The 19,148-nt window shown below is 47.1% G+C and overlaps 4 pseudogenes; 2 read left to right on the top strand and 2 right to left on the bottom strand.

Annotated features, from left to right (window-relative positions):
- Positions 1-4,862: 4,862 nt before the first annotated feature.
- Positions 4,863-4,980, bottom strand: LOC134971418 (5S ribosomal RNA; annotated as a pseudogene).
- A 5,711-nt stretch (positions 4,981-10,691) lies between these two features.
- LOC134971242 (5S ribosomal RNA) lies at positions 10,692-10,809 on the bottom strand (annotated as a pseudogene).
- A 1,629-nt stretch (positions 10,810-12,438) lies between these two features.
- On the top strand, positions 12,439-12,556 carry LOC134971314 (5S ribosomal RNA; annotated as a pseudogene).
- A 150-nt stretch (positions 12,557-12,706) lies between these two features.
- Positions 12,707-12,824, top strand: LOC134971419 (5S ribosomal RNA; annotated as a pseudogene).
- The last annotated feature ends 6,324 nt before the right edge of the window (positions 12,825-19,148 follow it).

Below are 19,148 nucleotides of genomic sequence, written 5' to 3' on the forward strand. Positions count from 1 at the left end.
GGGTATATAAGCTATAGCAGGACACATGCTATAAATGATTGCCGCTTTAATAATCACCAGACTCGCACAAATTCCTGCACTTCCTGCTTCTCAGAGTTATTACATTCAGCCCTATAAGCTACAAGGGCTAAAATACAATATAGAAACAAAGAAATTCCAACATAGAAGTTATCATTAGGAACAAAATTGGTACAATATGGAAAATAAAGGCTGCACCGCAGTTATGGATGTCGCACAAACAATGCTGAGCAATTATAGTGACTAAAGTACAGAAGGAGAAACGTTAGGTGACCACTAGAGGACAACCAACAGGAACCTTAACCATTGCATTTGATCACCATAAAGGAGAATTTACAACTAGTATCAGAGCCTGAAGTATAGGCCAACGTAAAAGTTACCATGGTGATGCAACAGGACGTCCTATGACAATGCAGCTACAGAGTGGCCATAGCAATGAAATAGAAGCAATTCTCGAAGTTATGAGATAGGTAAAGGCATGCATGACAAACACAGAAGATTACCAATAAGAAGTTATCAAAAGCTGGAGAGAGAGATATTTGAGAGATCGTAGCAGCACAGCCACACCCACTGAGGAAATAACACACATGACGAAACGCGTTGGTCCACTATCACCACTGACCAATCACGCTAGGATTAGCAAGGAGAGATATGAACAGGAGAAAGCAGCCAATGGGGTCTGTGCATATGGCTGCCAGTCCTCCTATGTCTATTTTACTTCATTTAGAGATGGTTAATTGTATGATGGTAATACAGTAAAAATACATTTTAGATGAAGCACACAAGTGATTTTTATTATATATCATACACATAACATACCAACCGCAGATACCCACTCACACCACAGCCCATGGAGGAGCAGAGGTAGTGACACTGGTAAGTACTGTAATGTGCAACTCACCTTCCACTTACCTGCCTAATAGTGTCTGTGAGAACTGATCGGTGCCCATTAAAACGAGGATCTGTGTAAGAAGCGTGAGACATGGAGCATTGCATACTGAGGACATTACCATGTGCAGAATACCCATATACTGTATACAGTGTCAATGATTCTATTACCACTAAGAGGACTTGATGTTCAAAGTTATTATTTCTCATATATACATGTATATTTATATAGATTCAGGATTGGTGGATAAGTATTTCTCCATTAATATATAGTCTGGCTGGATACAGTGGGTGAGCAGGAGCGTATACAGACTGGGGCGTAATCACCAGATTGGATTCTAGGGTGTAACATAAGACGCTATTTGTACAGGACTTATAGACATATTTTGCTATAGGTGACATTCGCTGTTTGATATTCCCTTTGTATAAGAATCTGTTACACCTGGATACATATTATTTGTTGACCATCATTTCACTTCTATACATAATACCAAAGCCAGATTGTGCGCTGCATGAATTCTGTTATTCTATGTAACATAGAGGCTGGACCCCTCTCACATGCGGGCGGCACAACAAGGCTCTATGCGGACTCTACTGATCCAGGGCCCTAAAGTCTGTCACTTTCTATCATAATTTTATCATAGAAATCCTTTGTGGGCTGACAATGCCCCCTCCAGTTCCTATTACACATACACACTATTCTAGGGGACCCTACCATATTATTCCTCCAGGGTCATTTCACCCCAGGGCCCGGTCTGACACTAACTTACCCTTTACCAGACCCATCGAGGAGATAGGAGTATAAGTGAGGAAGGATATATACCCCCTGGGGCTGTCAGGTGACACGGAGGTAGGATACATACCCCCGATGCTGTCAGGTGACATGGAGGTAGGCTACATACCCCCCTGTGCTGTCAGGTGACATGGAGGTAGGATACATACCCGCTGGGGCTGTCAGGTGACACGGAGGTAGGATACATACCCCCCGGTGCTGTCAGGTGACATGGAAGTAGGATACATACCCGCTGGGGCTGTCAGGTGACATGGAGGTAGGATACATACCCCCCGTGCTGTCAGGTGACATGGAGGTAGGATACATACCCGCTGGGGCTGTCAGGTGACATGGAGGTAGGATACATACCCCCCGTGCTGTCAGGTGACATGGAGGTAGGCTACATACCCCCCCGGTGCTGTCAGGTGACATAGAGGTAAGATACATACCCCTGTGGCTGTCAGGTGACATGGAGGTAGGATACATACCCCTGGGGCTGTCAGGTGACATGGAGGTAGGATACATACCCCCCGTTGCTGTCAGGTGACATGGAGGTAGGCTACATACTCCACGGGCTGTCAGGTGACATGGAGATAGGATACATACCCCCTGGGGCTGTCAGGTGACATGGAGGTAGGATACATACCCCTGGGGCTGTCAGGTGACATGGAGGTGGGATACATACTCCTGGGGCTGTCAGGTGACACAGAGGTAGGATACATACCCCCTGGGGCTGTCAGGTGACACAGAGGTAGGATACATACCCCCGGTGCTGTCAGGTGACATGGAGGTAAGATACATACCCCTGGGGCTGTCAGGTGACATGGAGGTAGGATACATACCACTGGGGCTGTCAGGTAACGTGGAGGTAGGATACATACCCCCGGTGCTGTCAGGTGACATGGAGGTGGGATACATACTCCTGGGGCTGTCAGGTGACACAGAGGTAGGATACATACCCCCCGATGCTGTCAGGTGACATGGAGGTAGGATACATACCCCCTGGGGCTGTCAGGTGACACAGAGGTAGGATACATACCCCCGGTGCTGTCAGGTGACATGGAGGTAGGATACATACCCCCTGGGGCTGTCAGGAAATATGGAGGTAGGATACATACCCCCCGGTGCTGTCAGGTGACATGGAGATAAGATACATACCCCTGCGGCAGTCAGGTGACATGGAGGTAGGATACATACCTATGGGACTGTCAGGTGACATGGAAGTAAGATACATACCACTGGAGCTGTCAGGTGACATGGAGGTAGGATACATACCCCTGGAGCTGTCAGGTGACATGGAGGTAGGATACATACCCCCTGGGGCTGTCAGGTGACATGGAGGCAGGAGCGTAGCCAGAACTTCATGGGCCCCATAGCAACATTTTGAAGGGGCCCCTACCCCAATGATTCGAGAGAGACCGCAGGAGTTGTTCATTTTATGCCCCATAATAGTGCCCTTGCTCATTTTCTGAACCATAGTAGTGCCCTAGTTCACATTATATCACATTGTAAGGCTGCCAGTACACATTATATCACAGTGTAGGGCTGCCAGTACACATTATATCACATTGTAGGGCTGCCAGTACACATTATATCACAGTGTAGGGCTGCCCACATTATATCACATTGTAGGGCTGCCAGTACACATTATATCACAGTGTAGGGCTGCCAGTACACATTATATCACAGTGTAGGGCTGCCAGTACACATTATATCACAGTGTAGGGCTGCCAGTACACATTATATCACAGTGTAGGGCTGCCAGTACACATTATATCACATTGTAGGGCTACCAGTACACATTATACAACACAGTATCACCAATTCACATGAACACACATAGTGTTCCCAGTTCCTATTTTGCCACACTATAGTGCCCCAGTTCATATTACGTAACATTATAATACATTCATTTTAAAATACATTATAATCCAGTTCATTTTATACCACATTACAATGAGCAGGTCCAGTTGCATACTAGATATATTGTAGGTCCCAAGGCAAATGTTTTTTTTTTATCACCCAATGGTGAAAAATTTATATAGCATAACTTTGACAGGGAAGGTGGCCCCTCTCAGCTCTGGGCCCCATAGCAGCTGCACTGCCTGCACCTATGGTAGCTACACCCTTGCATGGAGGTAAAATGCATACCCCCTGGGGCTGTCAGGTAATATGGAGGTAGGATACATACCCACTGGGGCTGTCGGGTATATAGACTCTGTCAGGTGACATGGAGGTAAGATATACAGTATAACCCCTGGGGCTGTCAGGCAGGGCTGTTACTAGGTGTGTACCAATCGTGTCTTGCCCACAGCGCAAATGCACTGAGGGCGCTTTATCTGGCAGCACATCTCCACCCACACGCCCGCTATCTCACTACTCACTCCCGCCACCGCCTGTCTCCTGGGCCGCTGCTGCACGGGACATGTCCGGCCTGCGTCCCCCCGCCGACACCACCAGCGCCCAGCTGCATTGCCTGGCTACCTCTCACATAGGTAGCCGGACAGCACTGCAGCTCCCTCCCACCCGTGTGCCAGTAGAGATGACGTCTCTGTAAAAACATGTTTGTTGTGGAACCGCACTAGTTAAACAATATTACTAACGTACCAAAATAAATGTTAACAATGACATACCAATATACATGCAGTTATTAAGTAGATCTAGAACTGCTAATGATTGGCGGTGCTCCCAGGAATTTTGTAGGTTATACTACAATTGGAAAGGACAAGAGGGAAAGACAAAAAACCCTTGTTTGGGAGCACTCATTTGAAAAAATAATAAGGATAATATGTATAGTGAAAAGATATTAAGGCATAACCTTTATTTTAATCCTTGAATAAAAAGAAAGAAATGTTGAACAAAAAATTAGGACTCGTGTGTATAAAAATCTTGTTTAACCTTTTTAGCAAATGAGGTACAAGATGATAAAGATGGTGAAAATATCAGTGGAGTAGTAAGGGATACCAAATTGTCTCATTGAGATACAGGGTATCCAGAAAATCACTGTACTAGCCTGAATTATGGATATCACTGATGAAGACAGTATAGGCAAAATTCTGAATTGGGTCAAGATAAATCTCAAGGGGAATGCGAAAAGGGTGGAGCAAGGAATGTGATCAAACTTCCCTTAGTGGAAGGGGGAGAGGTTGTTAGGGGATTAAATGTGTTGGGGTGAGTAACACTGGGCCCACTGCACCTGGTATTCTCAGGAGGTTTCCCGTCCTGGTACTGGCCAGGCCATACCTATTTGGCTTCCGAGATCAAATGGAATCGGGCGTATTCGGGGTAGTAAGGCAGTGGGCCGTTATCAATAAAGAAATGGAAAAAGAGAGGGAGAAAATAAGAATTTACTTACCGATAATTCTATTTCTCGTAGTCCGTAGTGGATGCTGGGGACTCCGTCAGGACCATGGGGAACAGCGGGCTCCGCAGGAGACAGGGCACATCCAAAAAGCTTTTTAGGTCACATGGTGTGTACTGGCTCCTCCCCCCACGACCCTCCTCCAAGCCTCAGCTAGGTACTGTGCCCGGACGAGCGTACACAATAAGGAAGGATCTTGAATCCCGGGTAAGACTCATACCAGCCACACCAATCACACCGTACAACTTGTGATCTGAACCCAGTTAACAGTATGATAACAAAACGAAGTAGCCTCCGAAAAGATGGCTCACAACAATAGTAATAACCCGATTTTTTGTAACAATAACTATGTACAAGCATTGCAGACAATCCGCACTTGGGATGGGCGCCCAGCATCCACTACGGACTACGAGAAATAGAATTATCGGTAAGTAAATTCTTATTTTCTCTAACGTCCTAGTGGATGCTGGGGACTCCGTCAGGACCATGGGGATTATACCAAAGCTCCCAAACGGGCGGGAGAGTGCGGATGACTCTGCAGCACCGAATGAGAGAACTCCAGGTCCTCCTTAGCCAGAGTATCAAAATTTGTAAAATTTTACAAATGTGTTCTCCCCTGACCACGTAGCTGCTCGGCAAAGTTGTAATGCCGAGACTCCTCGGGCAGCCGCCCAGGATGAGCCCACCTTCCTTGTGGAATGGGCATCTACATATTTCGTCTGTGGCAGGCCTGCCACAGAATGTGCAAGCTGAATTGTACTACAAATCCAGCGTGCAATAGACTGCTTAGAAGCATGAGCACCCAGCTTGTTGGGTGTATACAGTATAAACAGCAAGTCAGACTTTCTGACTCCAGCCGTCCTAACTATATATATATATATATTTTTAGGGCCCTGACCACGTCTAGTAACTTGGAGTCCTCCAAGTCCCTAGTAGCCGCAGGCACCACAAGAGGTTGTTTCAGGTGAAAACGCTGACACCCCTTTATGAAGAAACTGGAGACGAGTCCCAGTTCTGTCCTGTTCAAATGGAAAATTTTAATATGGGCTTTTGTAAGACAAAGCCGCCCATTCTGACAATCGCCTGGCCGAGGCCAGGGCTAACAACATGGTCACTTCCCATGTGAGATATTTGTCAACAGCATGGTCACTTTCCATGTGAGATATTTCAAATCCACAGATTTGAGCGGTTCAAACCAATATGATTTTAAGAAATCCCAACACTATGTTGAGATCTCACGGTGCCCCTAGGGGCACAAAAAAGCTGTATATGCAATACATCCTTTACAATCTGGACTTCAGGAACTGAAGTCAATTCTTTCTGGAAGAAAATCTACAGGGCCGAAATTTAAATGTTAATGAACCCCAATTTGAGGTCCAAAACACTCCTGTTTTCAGGAAGTGTAGAAATCGACCTAGTTGAATTTCCGTCGTGGAGCCTTCCTGGCCTCACCCACGCAACATATTTTCACCACATGTGGTGATGACGTTGTGCGGTCACCTCCTTCCTGGCTTTGACCAGGGTAGGTATGACCTCTTATGGAATGCCTTTTCCCCTCAGGATCCGGCATTCAACCGCCATGCCGTCAAACGCAGCCGCGGTAAGTCTTGGAATAGACATGGTACTTGCTGAATCAAGTCCCTTCTTAGCTCCCCAGGCCCTTAGTCCTCTGTGAGCATTTCTTGAAGTTCCGGGTACCAAGTCCCTCTTGGCCAATCCGGAGCCACTAGTATAGTTCATACTCCTCTATGTCTTATAATTCTCAATACCCTGGTTATGAGAAACAGAGGAGGGAACACATACACAGACTGGTACACCCACGGTGTTACCAGAACATCCACAGCTATCGCCTGAAGGTCTCATGACCTGGCGGAATACCTGTCCCGTTTTTTGTTCGGGCGGGACGCCATCATGTCCACCTTTGGTCTTTGCCAACGGTCCACAATCATGTTGAAAAACTTCCCTATGAAGTTTCCACTCTCCCGGGTGGAGGTCATGCCTGCTGAGGAAGTCTGCTTCCCAGTCGTCCACTCCCGGAAAGAACACTGCTGACAGTGCTATCACATGATTTTCCGCCTAGCGAAAAATCCTTGCAGTTTTCACTGCCCTCCTGCTTCTTGTGCCGCCCTTCTGTTTACGTGGGCGACTGCCGTGATGTTATCCCACTGGATCAATACCGGCTGACCTTGAAGCAGAGGTCTAGCTAAGTTTAGAGCATTATAAATTTGCTCTAAGCTTATTTATGCGGAGAGAATTCTCCAGACTTAATCACACTTCCCTGGAAATTTTTTCCCTGTGTGACTGTTCCCCAGCCTCTCAGGCTGGCCTCCGTGGTCACCGGCATCCAATCCTGAATGCCGAATCTGCGGCCCTCTAGAAGATGAGCACTCTGTAATCACCACAGGAGAGACACCCTTTTCCTTGGATATAGGGTTATCCGCTGATGCATCTGAGGATGCGATCCGGACCATTTGTCCAGCAGATCCCACTGAAGAGTTCTTGCGGGAAATCTGCCGAATGGAATTGCTTCGTAATAAGCCACCATTTTTACCAGGACTCTTGTGCAATGATGCACTGACACTTTTCCTGGTTTTAGGAGGATCCCGATTAGCTCGGATAACTCCCTGGTTTTCTCCACTGGGAGAAACACGTTTTTCTGGACTGTGTCCAGAATCTTCCCTAGGAACAGTAGACGTGTCGTCGGAAAAAGCTGCGATTTTGGAATATTTAGAATCCACTCGTGCTGTCGTAGAACTACTTAAGATAGTGCTACTCCGACCTCCAACTGTTCTCTGGACCTTGCCCTTATCAGGAAAGCGTCCATGTTTCTTTTAAGAAAAATCATCATTCCGGCCATTACCTTGGTAAAGACCCGGGGCGCCGTGGACAATCCAAACGGCAGCGTCTGAACTGATAGTGACAGTTCTGTACCAGGAACCTGAAGTACCCTTGGTGAGAAGGGCAAATTTGGACCTGTAGGTAAACGTCCCTGATATCCAGTGACATCATATCGTCCCCTTCTTCCTGGTTCGCTATCACTGCTCCGAGTGACTCCATCTTGATTTGAACGCTTGTATGTAAGTGTTCAAATATTTCAGATCTCACCGAGCCGGTTGGCTTCAGTACCACAATATAGTGTGGAATACTACCCCCTTCCTTGTTGTAAGAAGGGTACTTTGATTATCACCTGCTGGGAATACAGCCTGTGAATTGTGTGAGGGGGAGACGTCTCGAATTTCCAATGTACACCTGGGATATTACATGTAGGATCCCGGAGTTCCCTTGCGAGTGTTGCTGAAACTCTTGAGATGACCCCCTACCGCACCTGAGTCCGCTTGTACGGCCCCAGCGTTATGCTGCGGACTTGGCAGAAGCCGTGAGGAGCTTCTGTTCCTGGGAATGAGCTGCTTGCTGCAGTCTTCTTCCCTTTCCTCTCCCCCTGGGCAGATATGACTGGCCTTCGCCCGCCTGCCCGTATGGGGACGAAAGGACTGAGACTGAAAAGACTGTGTCCTTTTCTGCCAATATGTGACTCGGGGTAACAAAAGGTGGATTTTTCAGCTGTTGCCATGGCCACCAGGTCCAATGGACCGCCCCTTTATACGGCAATACTTCCATATGCCGTCTGGAATCTGCCTCACCTGACCACTGTCGTGTCTTCGTCTGGCAGATATGTACATCACATTTACTCTTGATGCCAGAATGCAAATATGCCTCTGCGCATCACACATATATAGAAATGCATCCTTAAAATGCTCTATAGACAATAAAATCCTGTCCCTGTCAAGGGTATCAAAATTTTCAGTCAGGAAATCCGACCAAGCCCCCTCAGCGCTGCACATCCAGGCTGAGGCGATTGCTGGTCGTAGTATAACACCAGTATGTGTGTATATACTGTTATGATATTTTCCAGCTTCCTATCAGCTGGCTCCTTGAGGGCGGCCGTATCTGGAAACGGTAACGCCATGTTTTTTATAAGCGTGTGAGCGCCTTGTCCACCCTAAGGTGTGTTTTCCAACTCGCCCTTACTACTGGCGGGAAAAAGGGTATACCGCCCATAACTTTCTGTCGGAGGAACCCCACGTATCATCACACACTTCATTTAATTTATCTGATTCAGGCAAAACTACAAGTAGTTTATTCCCACCCTACAAAATACCCTTATTTGTGGTACTTGTGGTATCAGAAATACGTAACACCTCCTTCATTGCCCTTAACATGTAACTTGTGGCCATAAAGGAAAAATACGTTTGTTTCTTCACCGTCGACACTGGGGTCAGTGTCCGTGTCAGTGTCTGTCGACCGACTGAGGTAATTGGGCGTTTTTACAAGCCCCTGACGGTGTCTGAGACGCCTGGACCGATACTAATTTGTCCGCCGGCTGTCTCATGTCGTCAACCGGCTTGCAGCGTGTTGACATTATCACGTAATTCCATAAGTAAGCCATCCATTCTGGTGTCGACTCCCTAGAGAGTGACATCACCATTACAGGCAATTTTCTCCGTCTCCTCACCAACATTTTCCTCATACATGTCGACACACACGTACCGACCTACAGCACACACATACAGGGAATGCTCTGATAGAGGACAGGACCCACTAGCCCTTTGGGGAGACAGAGGGAGAGTTTGCCAGCACACACCAAAAGCGCCATAATGTATATAACAACCCTAGAAGGTGTTGTTTCTATATATGGGCTCTTAATATATAATTATATCGCCAATTTATGCCCCCCTTCTCTTTAACCCTGTTTCTGTAGTGCAGGGGAGAGTGGGAGCCTTCCTCACCAGCGGAGCTGGTCAGGAAAATGGCGCTGAGTGCTGAGGAGAATAAGCTCCGCCCCTTTCACGGCGGGCTTTTCTCCCGGTTATTAGGAAAACTGGCCTGGGTTAAATACATACATATAGCCTTAATGGCTATATGTGATGTATTTATTTGCCAAATAGGTATTTATATTGCTGCCCAGGGCGCCCCCAGCAGCGCCCTGCACCCTCCGTGACCGTGTCAGTGAGCCGTGTAGCAACAATGGCGCACAGCTGCAGTGCTGTGCGCTACCTCTCTGAAGACTGTGAAGTCTTCTGCCGCCTGTTTCCGGACCTCCGTTCCGCCGTCTTTCTTCAGCGTCTGTAAGGGGGATCGGCGGCGCGGCTCCGGGACGAACCCCAGGCTGACCTGTGTTCCGACTCCCTCTGGAGCTCAGTGTCCAGTAGCCTAAAACTTCAATCCTCCTGCACGCAGGTGAGTTGCAAGTCTCTCCCCTAAGTCCCTCGTTGCAGTGATCCTGTCGCCAGCAGGAATCACTGATTAGAAACCTAAAAAAAAACTTTACTAAACAGCTCCTTAAGAGAGCCATCCAGTTTGCACCCTTCTCGGACGGGCACAAAAACCTAACTGAGGCTTGGAGGAGGGTCGTGGGGGGAGGAGCCAGTACACACCATGTGACCTAAAAAGCTTTTTGGATGTGCCCTGTCTCCTGCGGAGCCCGCTGTTCCCCATGGTCCTGACGGAGTCCCCAGCATCCACTAGGACGTTAGAGAAACACTTCTATTTTCTGTACTCTAATGAGTCAATACCATGATGGTCTGAGACAGTTTTTCCAGATTAGAGAGTGTGTATGGGGGTTTATAGGATGTAAGTTTCTCCCTTAAAAATGGCCCACTGCACCTGGTATTCTCAGGAGGTTCCCCTTCCAAATACTGACCAGGCCATACCTGCTTAGCTTCCGAGATTGGACAGGATCGGGCGTATTCAGGGTAGTATGGCCGTGGGCCGCCAATAAGGGGGAACAGAGGGTCACACACTCCTTACTGTATTTCACATAACTCAGCACAAAAATGGTATGGAGTGGTATTTTCAGAAAAGAGTATTAAGGAGAAAACATTTTTTTGTGTGGTAAACAGAAAAAAAAAAATTATTATTAAAAGGGGGGGGGGGGGGGGGGGATGCACAGTGATGGGTGTGCAGGGTTATTTGCTAAATAGGAGGAACCCACAATACAATTTTATGAGCTCAAGGCTGGCTCACAGAAAATTTTTAAACACAGAATGTGCAGTATTGCTTGTTCCAAGTGCAGGGTTGTTTGCTGAGTGGGGAAGATCCACAATGCAAATTATGAGCTCAAGGCTGGCTCACATAATTTTTAAACACCAAATGTGCAAAATTACTTGCTTCTAGGAGAACAAAAATAAGTAAAGTAAATGAATATAGGCCCTCATTCCGAGTTGATCGGTCGCAAGGCGAATTTAGCAGAGTTACACACGCTAAGCCGCCGCCTACTGGGAGTGAATCTTAGCTTCTTAAAATTGCGACCGATGTATTCGCATTATTGCGATTACTAACTACTTAGCAGTTTCAGAGTAGCTCCAGACTTACTCTGCCTGTGCGATCATTTCAGTGCTTGTCGTTCCTGGTTGACGTCACAAACACACCCAGCGTTCGCCCAGGCACTCCCACCGTTTCCCCGGCCACTCCTGCGTTTTTTCCGGAAACGGTAGCGTTTTCAGCCACACGCCCCTGAAACGCCGTGTTTCCGCCCAGTAACACCCATTTCCTGTCAATCACATTACGATCGCCGGAGCGAAGAAAAAGCCGTGAGTAAAAATACTTTCTTCATAGTAAAGTTACTTGGCGCAGTCGCAGTGCGAACATTGCGCATGCGTACTAAGCGGATTTTCACTGCGATGCGATGAAAAATACCGAGCGAACAACTCGGAATGAGGGCCATAGATTTAAGAGCTCAGGGCTGGCTCACAAATAAATACATAGTTGCATCCTCTTGAGGACTGACATGACAAATGCAGAATAATAGAGAGTCTTTTGCACATTAGATGCTGCTATTCATAAAGACCATAAAAATAGAAAAGTACAAAAAAGTAATAATGATACACTAATGTGCAAAGTAAATGGCAAGGCTATAATTGATATCCATAAAGGCATAGGCGGGGAAGTAAATAAGATGAAATAAACAATCCTATTAGTTCTATTTAAACTGCTCGTTTTGCTATATAATTTTAGCTGCAGAGAGCAGGTTGTATAGAGGGGGGGAGAGAAAGTGAATCAAGTCCTGGGTAATCTACGGTGTATTACCGCGGCCGCAATACGTGCGGCCAGTGTTCTCCAGGGATCCCCCGACGTTCACCCGCTGACAGTGAGGGACGCGGTCGCCCGCTTCCGGACTGGGCGTTGCCGCGATGACGTCACCGAAGGACGTCTTTCTCTGGGCTTGGTCACGAGGCTCCCCCCCCCCCTTTTAATAATAATTTTTTTTTTCTGTTTACCACACAAAAAAATGTTTTCTCCTTAATACTCTTTTCTGAAAATACCACTCCATACCATTTTTGTGCTGAGTTATGTGAAATACAGTAAGGAGAGTGTGACCCTCTGTTCCCCCTTATTGGCGGCCCACGGCCATACATCCCTGAATACGCCCGATCATGTCCAATCTCGGAAGCTAAGCAGGTATGGCCTGGTCAGTATTTGGAAGGGGAACCTCCTGAGAATACCAGGTGCAGTGGGCCATTTTTAAGGGAGAAACTTACATCCTATAAACCCCCATACACACTCTCTAATCTGGAAAAACTGTCTCAGACCATCATGGTATTGACTCATTAGAGTACAGAAAATAGAAGTGTTTCTCCCTCTCTTTTTCCATTTCTTTATTGATAACGGCCCACTGCCTTACTACCCCGAATACGCCCGATTCCATTTGATCTCGGAAGCCAAATAGGTATGGCCTGGCCAGTACCAGGACGGGAAACCTCCTGAGAATACCAGGTGCAGTGGGCCCAGTGTTACTCACCCCAACACATTTAATCCCCTAACAACCTCTCCCCTTTCCACTAAGGGAAGTTTGATCACATTCCTTGCTCCACCCTTTTCGCATTCACCTTGAGATTTATCTTGACCCAATTCAGAATTTTGCCTATACTGTCTTCATCAGTGATATCCATAATTCAGGCTAGTACAGTGATTTTCTGGATACCCTGTATCTCAATGAGACAATTTGGTATCCCTTACTACTCCACTGATATTTTCACCATCTTTATCATCTTGTACCTCATTTGCTAAAAAGGTTAAACAAGATTTTTATACACACGAGTCCTAATTTTTTGTTCAACATTTCTTTCTTTTTATTCAAGGATTAAAATAAAGGTTATGTCTTAATATCTTTTCACTATACATATTATCCTTATTATTTTTTCAAATGAGTGCTCCCAAACAAGGGTTTTTTGTCTTTCCCTCTTGTCCTTTCCAATTGGAGATGACGTCTCTCCCAGCCCTCCCACAATGCCCTGCGCTGCGAAGAGCACAGCGTAGGGTGGAAAGGAGAAGAGGAGAGGCCTGCCAGATGGTCACATGTAAGTAGAATACTCTCTCTCAGACTCTGCCTGCCTTATGTGTAAAAAGGGGGACTCTGCCTGCCTTATGTGTAAAATGGGGGACTCTGCCTGCCTTATGTGTAAAATGGGGGACTCTGCCTGCCTTATGTATAAAAAGGGGCTCTGTCTGCCTTAGGTGTAAAATGTGGCTCTACCTGCCATCAAGTGACATGGAAGTTAGATATATAACCCCTGGGGCTGTCAGGTATACATAGACGCCGTGTCAGGTGATAGGGGATAAGGATATATACACCACATGGGTAGTGACAGGAGATGGATGCTGATGCCTCAGGCGGTTGCCAGGTAACGACGATCAGCTGCAGCCAGGTCTCCCGACTTCTGATGCTGACACTCTGGCGCCGCCTCCTCACAGCAGCCAATCAGGAGACTCCGCGCCACGATAGGAGGGATCGACGACGACAAATCAGGAGGCTTCTGAGAGAGATGGTTTCCACGGCAACCAGCTCCGCCGGAAACAGGGGGCGTCTCCTTCCAAGATGTGGGCGGTCTTGAAGACGGCCGGGTCAGAGTTCCAGAGCCCGGAAGAGAGCGGCGGAGACCGCGACCGCACCGGCAGGATGGGAAGGGTGAGTGTGTCCTGGCGGCTGCGCTGTGTGACGTGTTTGTACAGTGTCCGGCTAGGTGTTCTGCTGTGATGTAGGATGATGTCACAATGTGTGTTCTGTATATATGTCACATGTGCTGTACAGAAATTCTATATATCTCACAGCACGTGGCTATTCTCATGTCATGTACAGTGTATATTATGTAGATATATCACATGCTGTACAGTGTATATTTATATATATCTCCCATACTGTACAATTGATAGTCTACATATACCACTTGCTGTACAGTGTGTATGTGTATATATATATATATATATATATATATATATACAGTATATGTTCCATATATATCACATGTGCTGCATATTGTATATTCTGTAGGCATCACTTGCTGTACAGTGTATATTCTCTCTATATTATGCTCTACATACAGTATATGTTCCACATATATATCACTTGCTGTACAGTGTATATTCTCTCACTGTATATATATATATCACATGCTGTACAGAAATTCTATATATCTCGCATCATTTAGCTATTCTCATGTCATGTACAGTGTATATTATGTAGATATATCACATGCTGTACAGTGTATATTTATATTTCTCTATCGTCCTAGTGGATGCTGGGGTTCCTGAAAGGACCATGGGGAATAGCGGCACAAAAAGTAAAGCTTTAGGATCAGGTGGTGTGCACTGGCTCCTCCCCCTATGACCCTCCTCCAAGCCTCAGTTAGATTTTTGTGCCCGGCCGAGAAGGGTGCAATCTAGGTGGCTCTCCTAAAGAGCTGCTTAGAAAAGTTTAGCTTAGGTTTTTTATTTTACAGTGAGTCCTGCTGGCAACAGGATCACTGCAACGAGGGACTTAGGGGAGAAGAAGTGAACTCACCTGCGTGCAGGATGGATTGGCTTCTTGGCTACTGGACATTAGCTCCAGAGGGACGATCACAGGTACAGCCTGGATGGTCACCGGAGCCTCGCCGCCGGCCCCCTTGCAGATGCTGAAACGAGAAGAGGTCCAGAATCGGCGGCAGAAGACTCCTCAGTCTTCTTAAGGTAGCGCACAGCACTGCAGCCGTGCGCCATTTTCCTCTCAGCACACTTCACACGGCAGTCACTGAGGGTGCAGGGCGCTGGGAGGGGGGCGCCCTGGGAGGCAAATGAAAACCTTTTTTGGCTAAAAATACCTCACATATAGCCTCCGGGGGCTATATGGAGATATTTAACCCCTGCCAGAATCCGTTAAGAGCGGGAGACGAGGCCGCCGAAAAAGGGGCGGGGCCTATCTCCTCAGCACACAGCGCCATTTTCCCTCACAGAAAGGCTGGAGGGAAGGCTCCCAGGCTCTCCCCTGCACTGCACTACAGAAACAGGGTTAAAACAGAGAGGGGGGGCACTAATTTGGCGTTAGAAATATATAAAAAAGATGCTATAAGGGAAAACACTTATATAAGGTTGTCCCTATATAATTATAGCGTTTTTGGTGTGTGCTGGCAAACTCTCCCTCTGTCTCTCCAAAGGGCTAGTAGGTCCTGTCCTCTATCAGAGCATTCCCTGTGTGTGTGCTGTGTGTCGGTACGTGTGTGTCAACATGTATGAGGACGATGTTGGTGAGGAGGCGGAGCAATTGCCTGTAATGGTGATGTCACTCTCTAGGGAGTCGACACCGGAATGGATGGCTTATTTAGGGAATTACGTGAAAATGTCAACACGCGCCAAGGTCGGTTGACGACATGAGACGGCCGACAAACAATTAGTACCGGTCCAGACGTCTCAAAAACACCGTCAGGGGTTTTAAAACGCCCGTTTACTTTAGTCGGTCGACACAGACACAGACAGGGACACTGAATCCAGTGTCGACGGTGAATAAACAAACGTATTCCTTATTAGGGCCACACGTTAAGGGCAATGAAGGAGGTGTTACATATTTCTGATACTACAAGTACCACAAAAGAGGGTATTATGTGGGATGTGAAAAAACTACCGTAGTTTTTCCTGAATCAGATAAATTAAATGAAGTGTGTGATGATGCGTGGGTTCCCCCCGATAGAAAATATGGGCGGTATACCCTTTCCCGCCAGAAGTTAGGGCGCGTTGGGAAACACCCCTTAGGGTGGATAAGGCGCTCACACGCTTATCAGAACAAGTGGCGGTACCGTCTATAGATAGGGCCGTCCTCAAGGAGCCAGCTGACAGGAGGCTGGAAAAATATCATAAAAAGTATATACACACATACTGGTGTTATACTGCGACCAGCGATCGCCTCAGCCTGGATGTGCAGAGCTGGGGTGGCTTGGTCGGATTCCCTGACTAAAAATATTGATACCCTTGACAGGGACAGTATTTTATTGACTATAGAGCATTTAAAGGATGTATTTCTATATATGCGAGATGCACAGAGGGATATTTGCACTCTGGCATCAAGAGTAAGTGCGATGTCCATATCTGCCAGAAGATGTTTATGGACACGACAGTGGTCGGGTGATGCAGATTCCAAACGGCACAAAGGTGTATTGCCGTATAAAGGAAGAGGAGTTATTTGGGGTCGGTCCATCGGACCTGGTGGCCACGGCAACTGCTGGAAAATCCACCGTTTTTACCCTAAGTCACATCTCTGCAGAAAAAGACACCGTCTTTTCAGCTTCAGTCCTTTCGTCCCTATAAGAGTCATATCTGCCCAGGGATAGAGGAAAGGGAAGAAGACTGCAGCAGGCAGCCCATTCCCAGGAACAGAAGCGTTCCACCGCTTCTGACAAGCTCTCAGCATGACGCTGAGACCGTACAGGACCCCTGGATCCTACAAGTAGTATCCCAGGGGTACAGTTTGGAATGTCGAGACGTTTCCCCTGCGCAGGCTCCTGAAGGCTGCTTTACCAAGGTCTCCCTCCGACAAGGAGGCAGTATGGGAAAAAATTCACGAGCTGTATTCCCAGCAGGTGATAATTAAATTACCCCTCCTACAACAAGAAAAGGGGTATTATTCCACACTATATTGTGGTACTGAAGCCAGAAGGCTAGGTGAGACCTATTCTAAATCTAAAAAAATTTGAACACTTACAAAGGTTCAAATCAAGATGGAGTCACTCAGAGCAGTGATAACGAACCGGGAAGAAGGGGACTATCTGGTGTCCCGAGACATCAGGGATGCTTACCTCCATGTCCCAAATTTGCCCTTATCACTAAGGGTACCTCAGGTTCGTGGTACAGAACTGTCACTATCAGTTTCAGACGCTGCCGTTTGGATTGTCTACGGCACCCCGGGTCTTTACCAAGGTAATGGCCGAAATGATGGTTCTTCTTCGAAGAAAAGGCGTCTTAATTATCCCATACTTGGACGATCTCCTGATAAGGGCAAAGTCCAGGGAACAGTTGGAGGTCGGAGTAGCACTATCTCGGATACTGTTACAACAGCAGGGGTGGATTCTAAAGATTCCAAAATCGCAGCTGATCCCGACAACAAGTCTCCTGTGCTTAGGGATGATTCTGGACACAGTCCAGAAAAAGGTGTTTCTCCCGGAAGAGAAAGCCAGGGAGTTATCCGAGCTAGTCAGGAACCTCCTAAAATCAGTGCATCATTGCACAAGGGCCATGGTAAAAAAAAATGGTGACTTCCTTCTAAGCAATTCCAGTCGGCAGATTTCATGCAAGAACTTTTCAGTGGGATCTGCTGGACAAATGGTCCGGATCGCATCTTCAGATGCATCAGCGGATAACCCTATATCCAAGGACAAGGGTGTCTCTCCTGTGGTGGTTACAGAGTGCTCATCTTCTAGAGGGCCGCAGATAAGGCATTCAGTTTTGGATGTTGGTGACCACGGAGGCCAGCCCGAGAGGCTGGGGAGCAGTCACACAAGGAAAAAATTTCCAGGGAGTGTGATCAAGTCTGGAGATTTTTCTCCACATAAATATAGCTAAGGGTAAATTTATAATGCTCTAAGCTTAGCAAGACCTCTGCTTCAAGGTCAGCCGGTATTGATCCAGTGGGATAAAACATCACGGCAGTCGCCCACGTAAATAGACAGGGCGGCACAAGAAGCAGGAGGGCAGTGGCAAAAACTGCAAGGACTTTTCGCTCGGCGGAAAATCATGTGATAGCACTGTCAGCAGTGTTTCATTCCGGGAATGGAAACTGGGAAGCAGACTTCCTCAGTAGGCACGACCTCCACCCGGCAGAGTGGGAACTTCATGGGGAAGTTTTCCACATAATTGTAAACCGTTGGGAATTACCAAAGGTGGACATGATGGCGTCCCGTCTGAACAAAAAACGGGACAGGTATTGCGCCAGGTTAAGAGACCCTCAGGCAATAGCTGTGGACGTTCTGGTAACACCGTGGGTGTACCAGTCGGTGTATGTGTTCCATCCTCTGCTTTTCATACCTAAGGTACTGAGAATTATAAGACGTAGAGGAGTAAGAACTATACTCATGGCTCCGGATTGGCCAAGAAGGACTTGGTACCCGGAACTTCAAGAGATGCTCACAGAGGACTTATGGCCTCTGCCGCTAAGAAGGGACTTGTTTCAGCAAGTACCATGTCTGTTCCAAGACTTACCGCAGCTGCGTTTGACGGCATGGCGGTGGAACGCCGGATCCTAAGGGAAAAGGCATTCAGGAAGAGGTCATTCCTACCCTGGTCAAAGCCAGAAAGGAGGTGACCGCACAACATTATCACCACATGTGGCGAAAATATGTTGCGTGGTGTGAGGCCAGGAAGGCCCCACGAAGAAATTTCAACTCGGTCGATTCCTGCATTTCTTGCAAACAGGAGTGTCTATGGGCCTCAAAATTGGGGTCCATTAAGGTTCAAATTTCGGCCCTGTCGATTTTTCTTCCAGAAAGAATTGGCTTCAGTTCCTGAAGTCCAGAAGTTTGTCAAGGGAGTATTGCATATACAACCCCCTTTTGTGCCTCCAGTGGCACTGTGGGATCTCAACGTAGTTCTGTGATTCCTCAAAACACATTGGTTTAAAACCAGTCAAATCTGTGGATTTGAAGCATCTCACATGAAAAGTGAACATGCTCTTGGACCTGGCCTGGACCAGGCGAGTGTCAAATTGGTGGTTTTTTTTCTCAAAAAAGCCCATATCTGTTTGTCCATTCGGACAGGGCAGAGCTGCGGACTCGTCCCCAGTTCTCTCCCTAAGGTGGTGTCAGTGTTTCA

Source organism: Pseudophryne corroboree, chromosome 11, assembly GCF_028390025.1.
Source record: "Pseudophryne corroboree isolate aPseCor3 chromosome 11, aPseCor3.hap2, whole genome shotgun sequence".
Taxonomy (NCBI): domain Eukaryota; kingdom Metazoa; phylum Chordata; class Amphibia; order Anura; family Myobatrachidae; genus Pseudophryne; species Pseudophryne corroboree.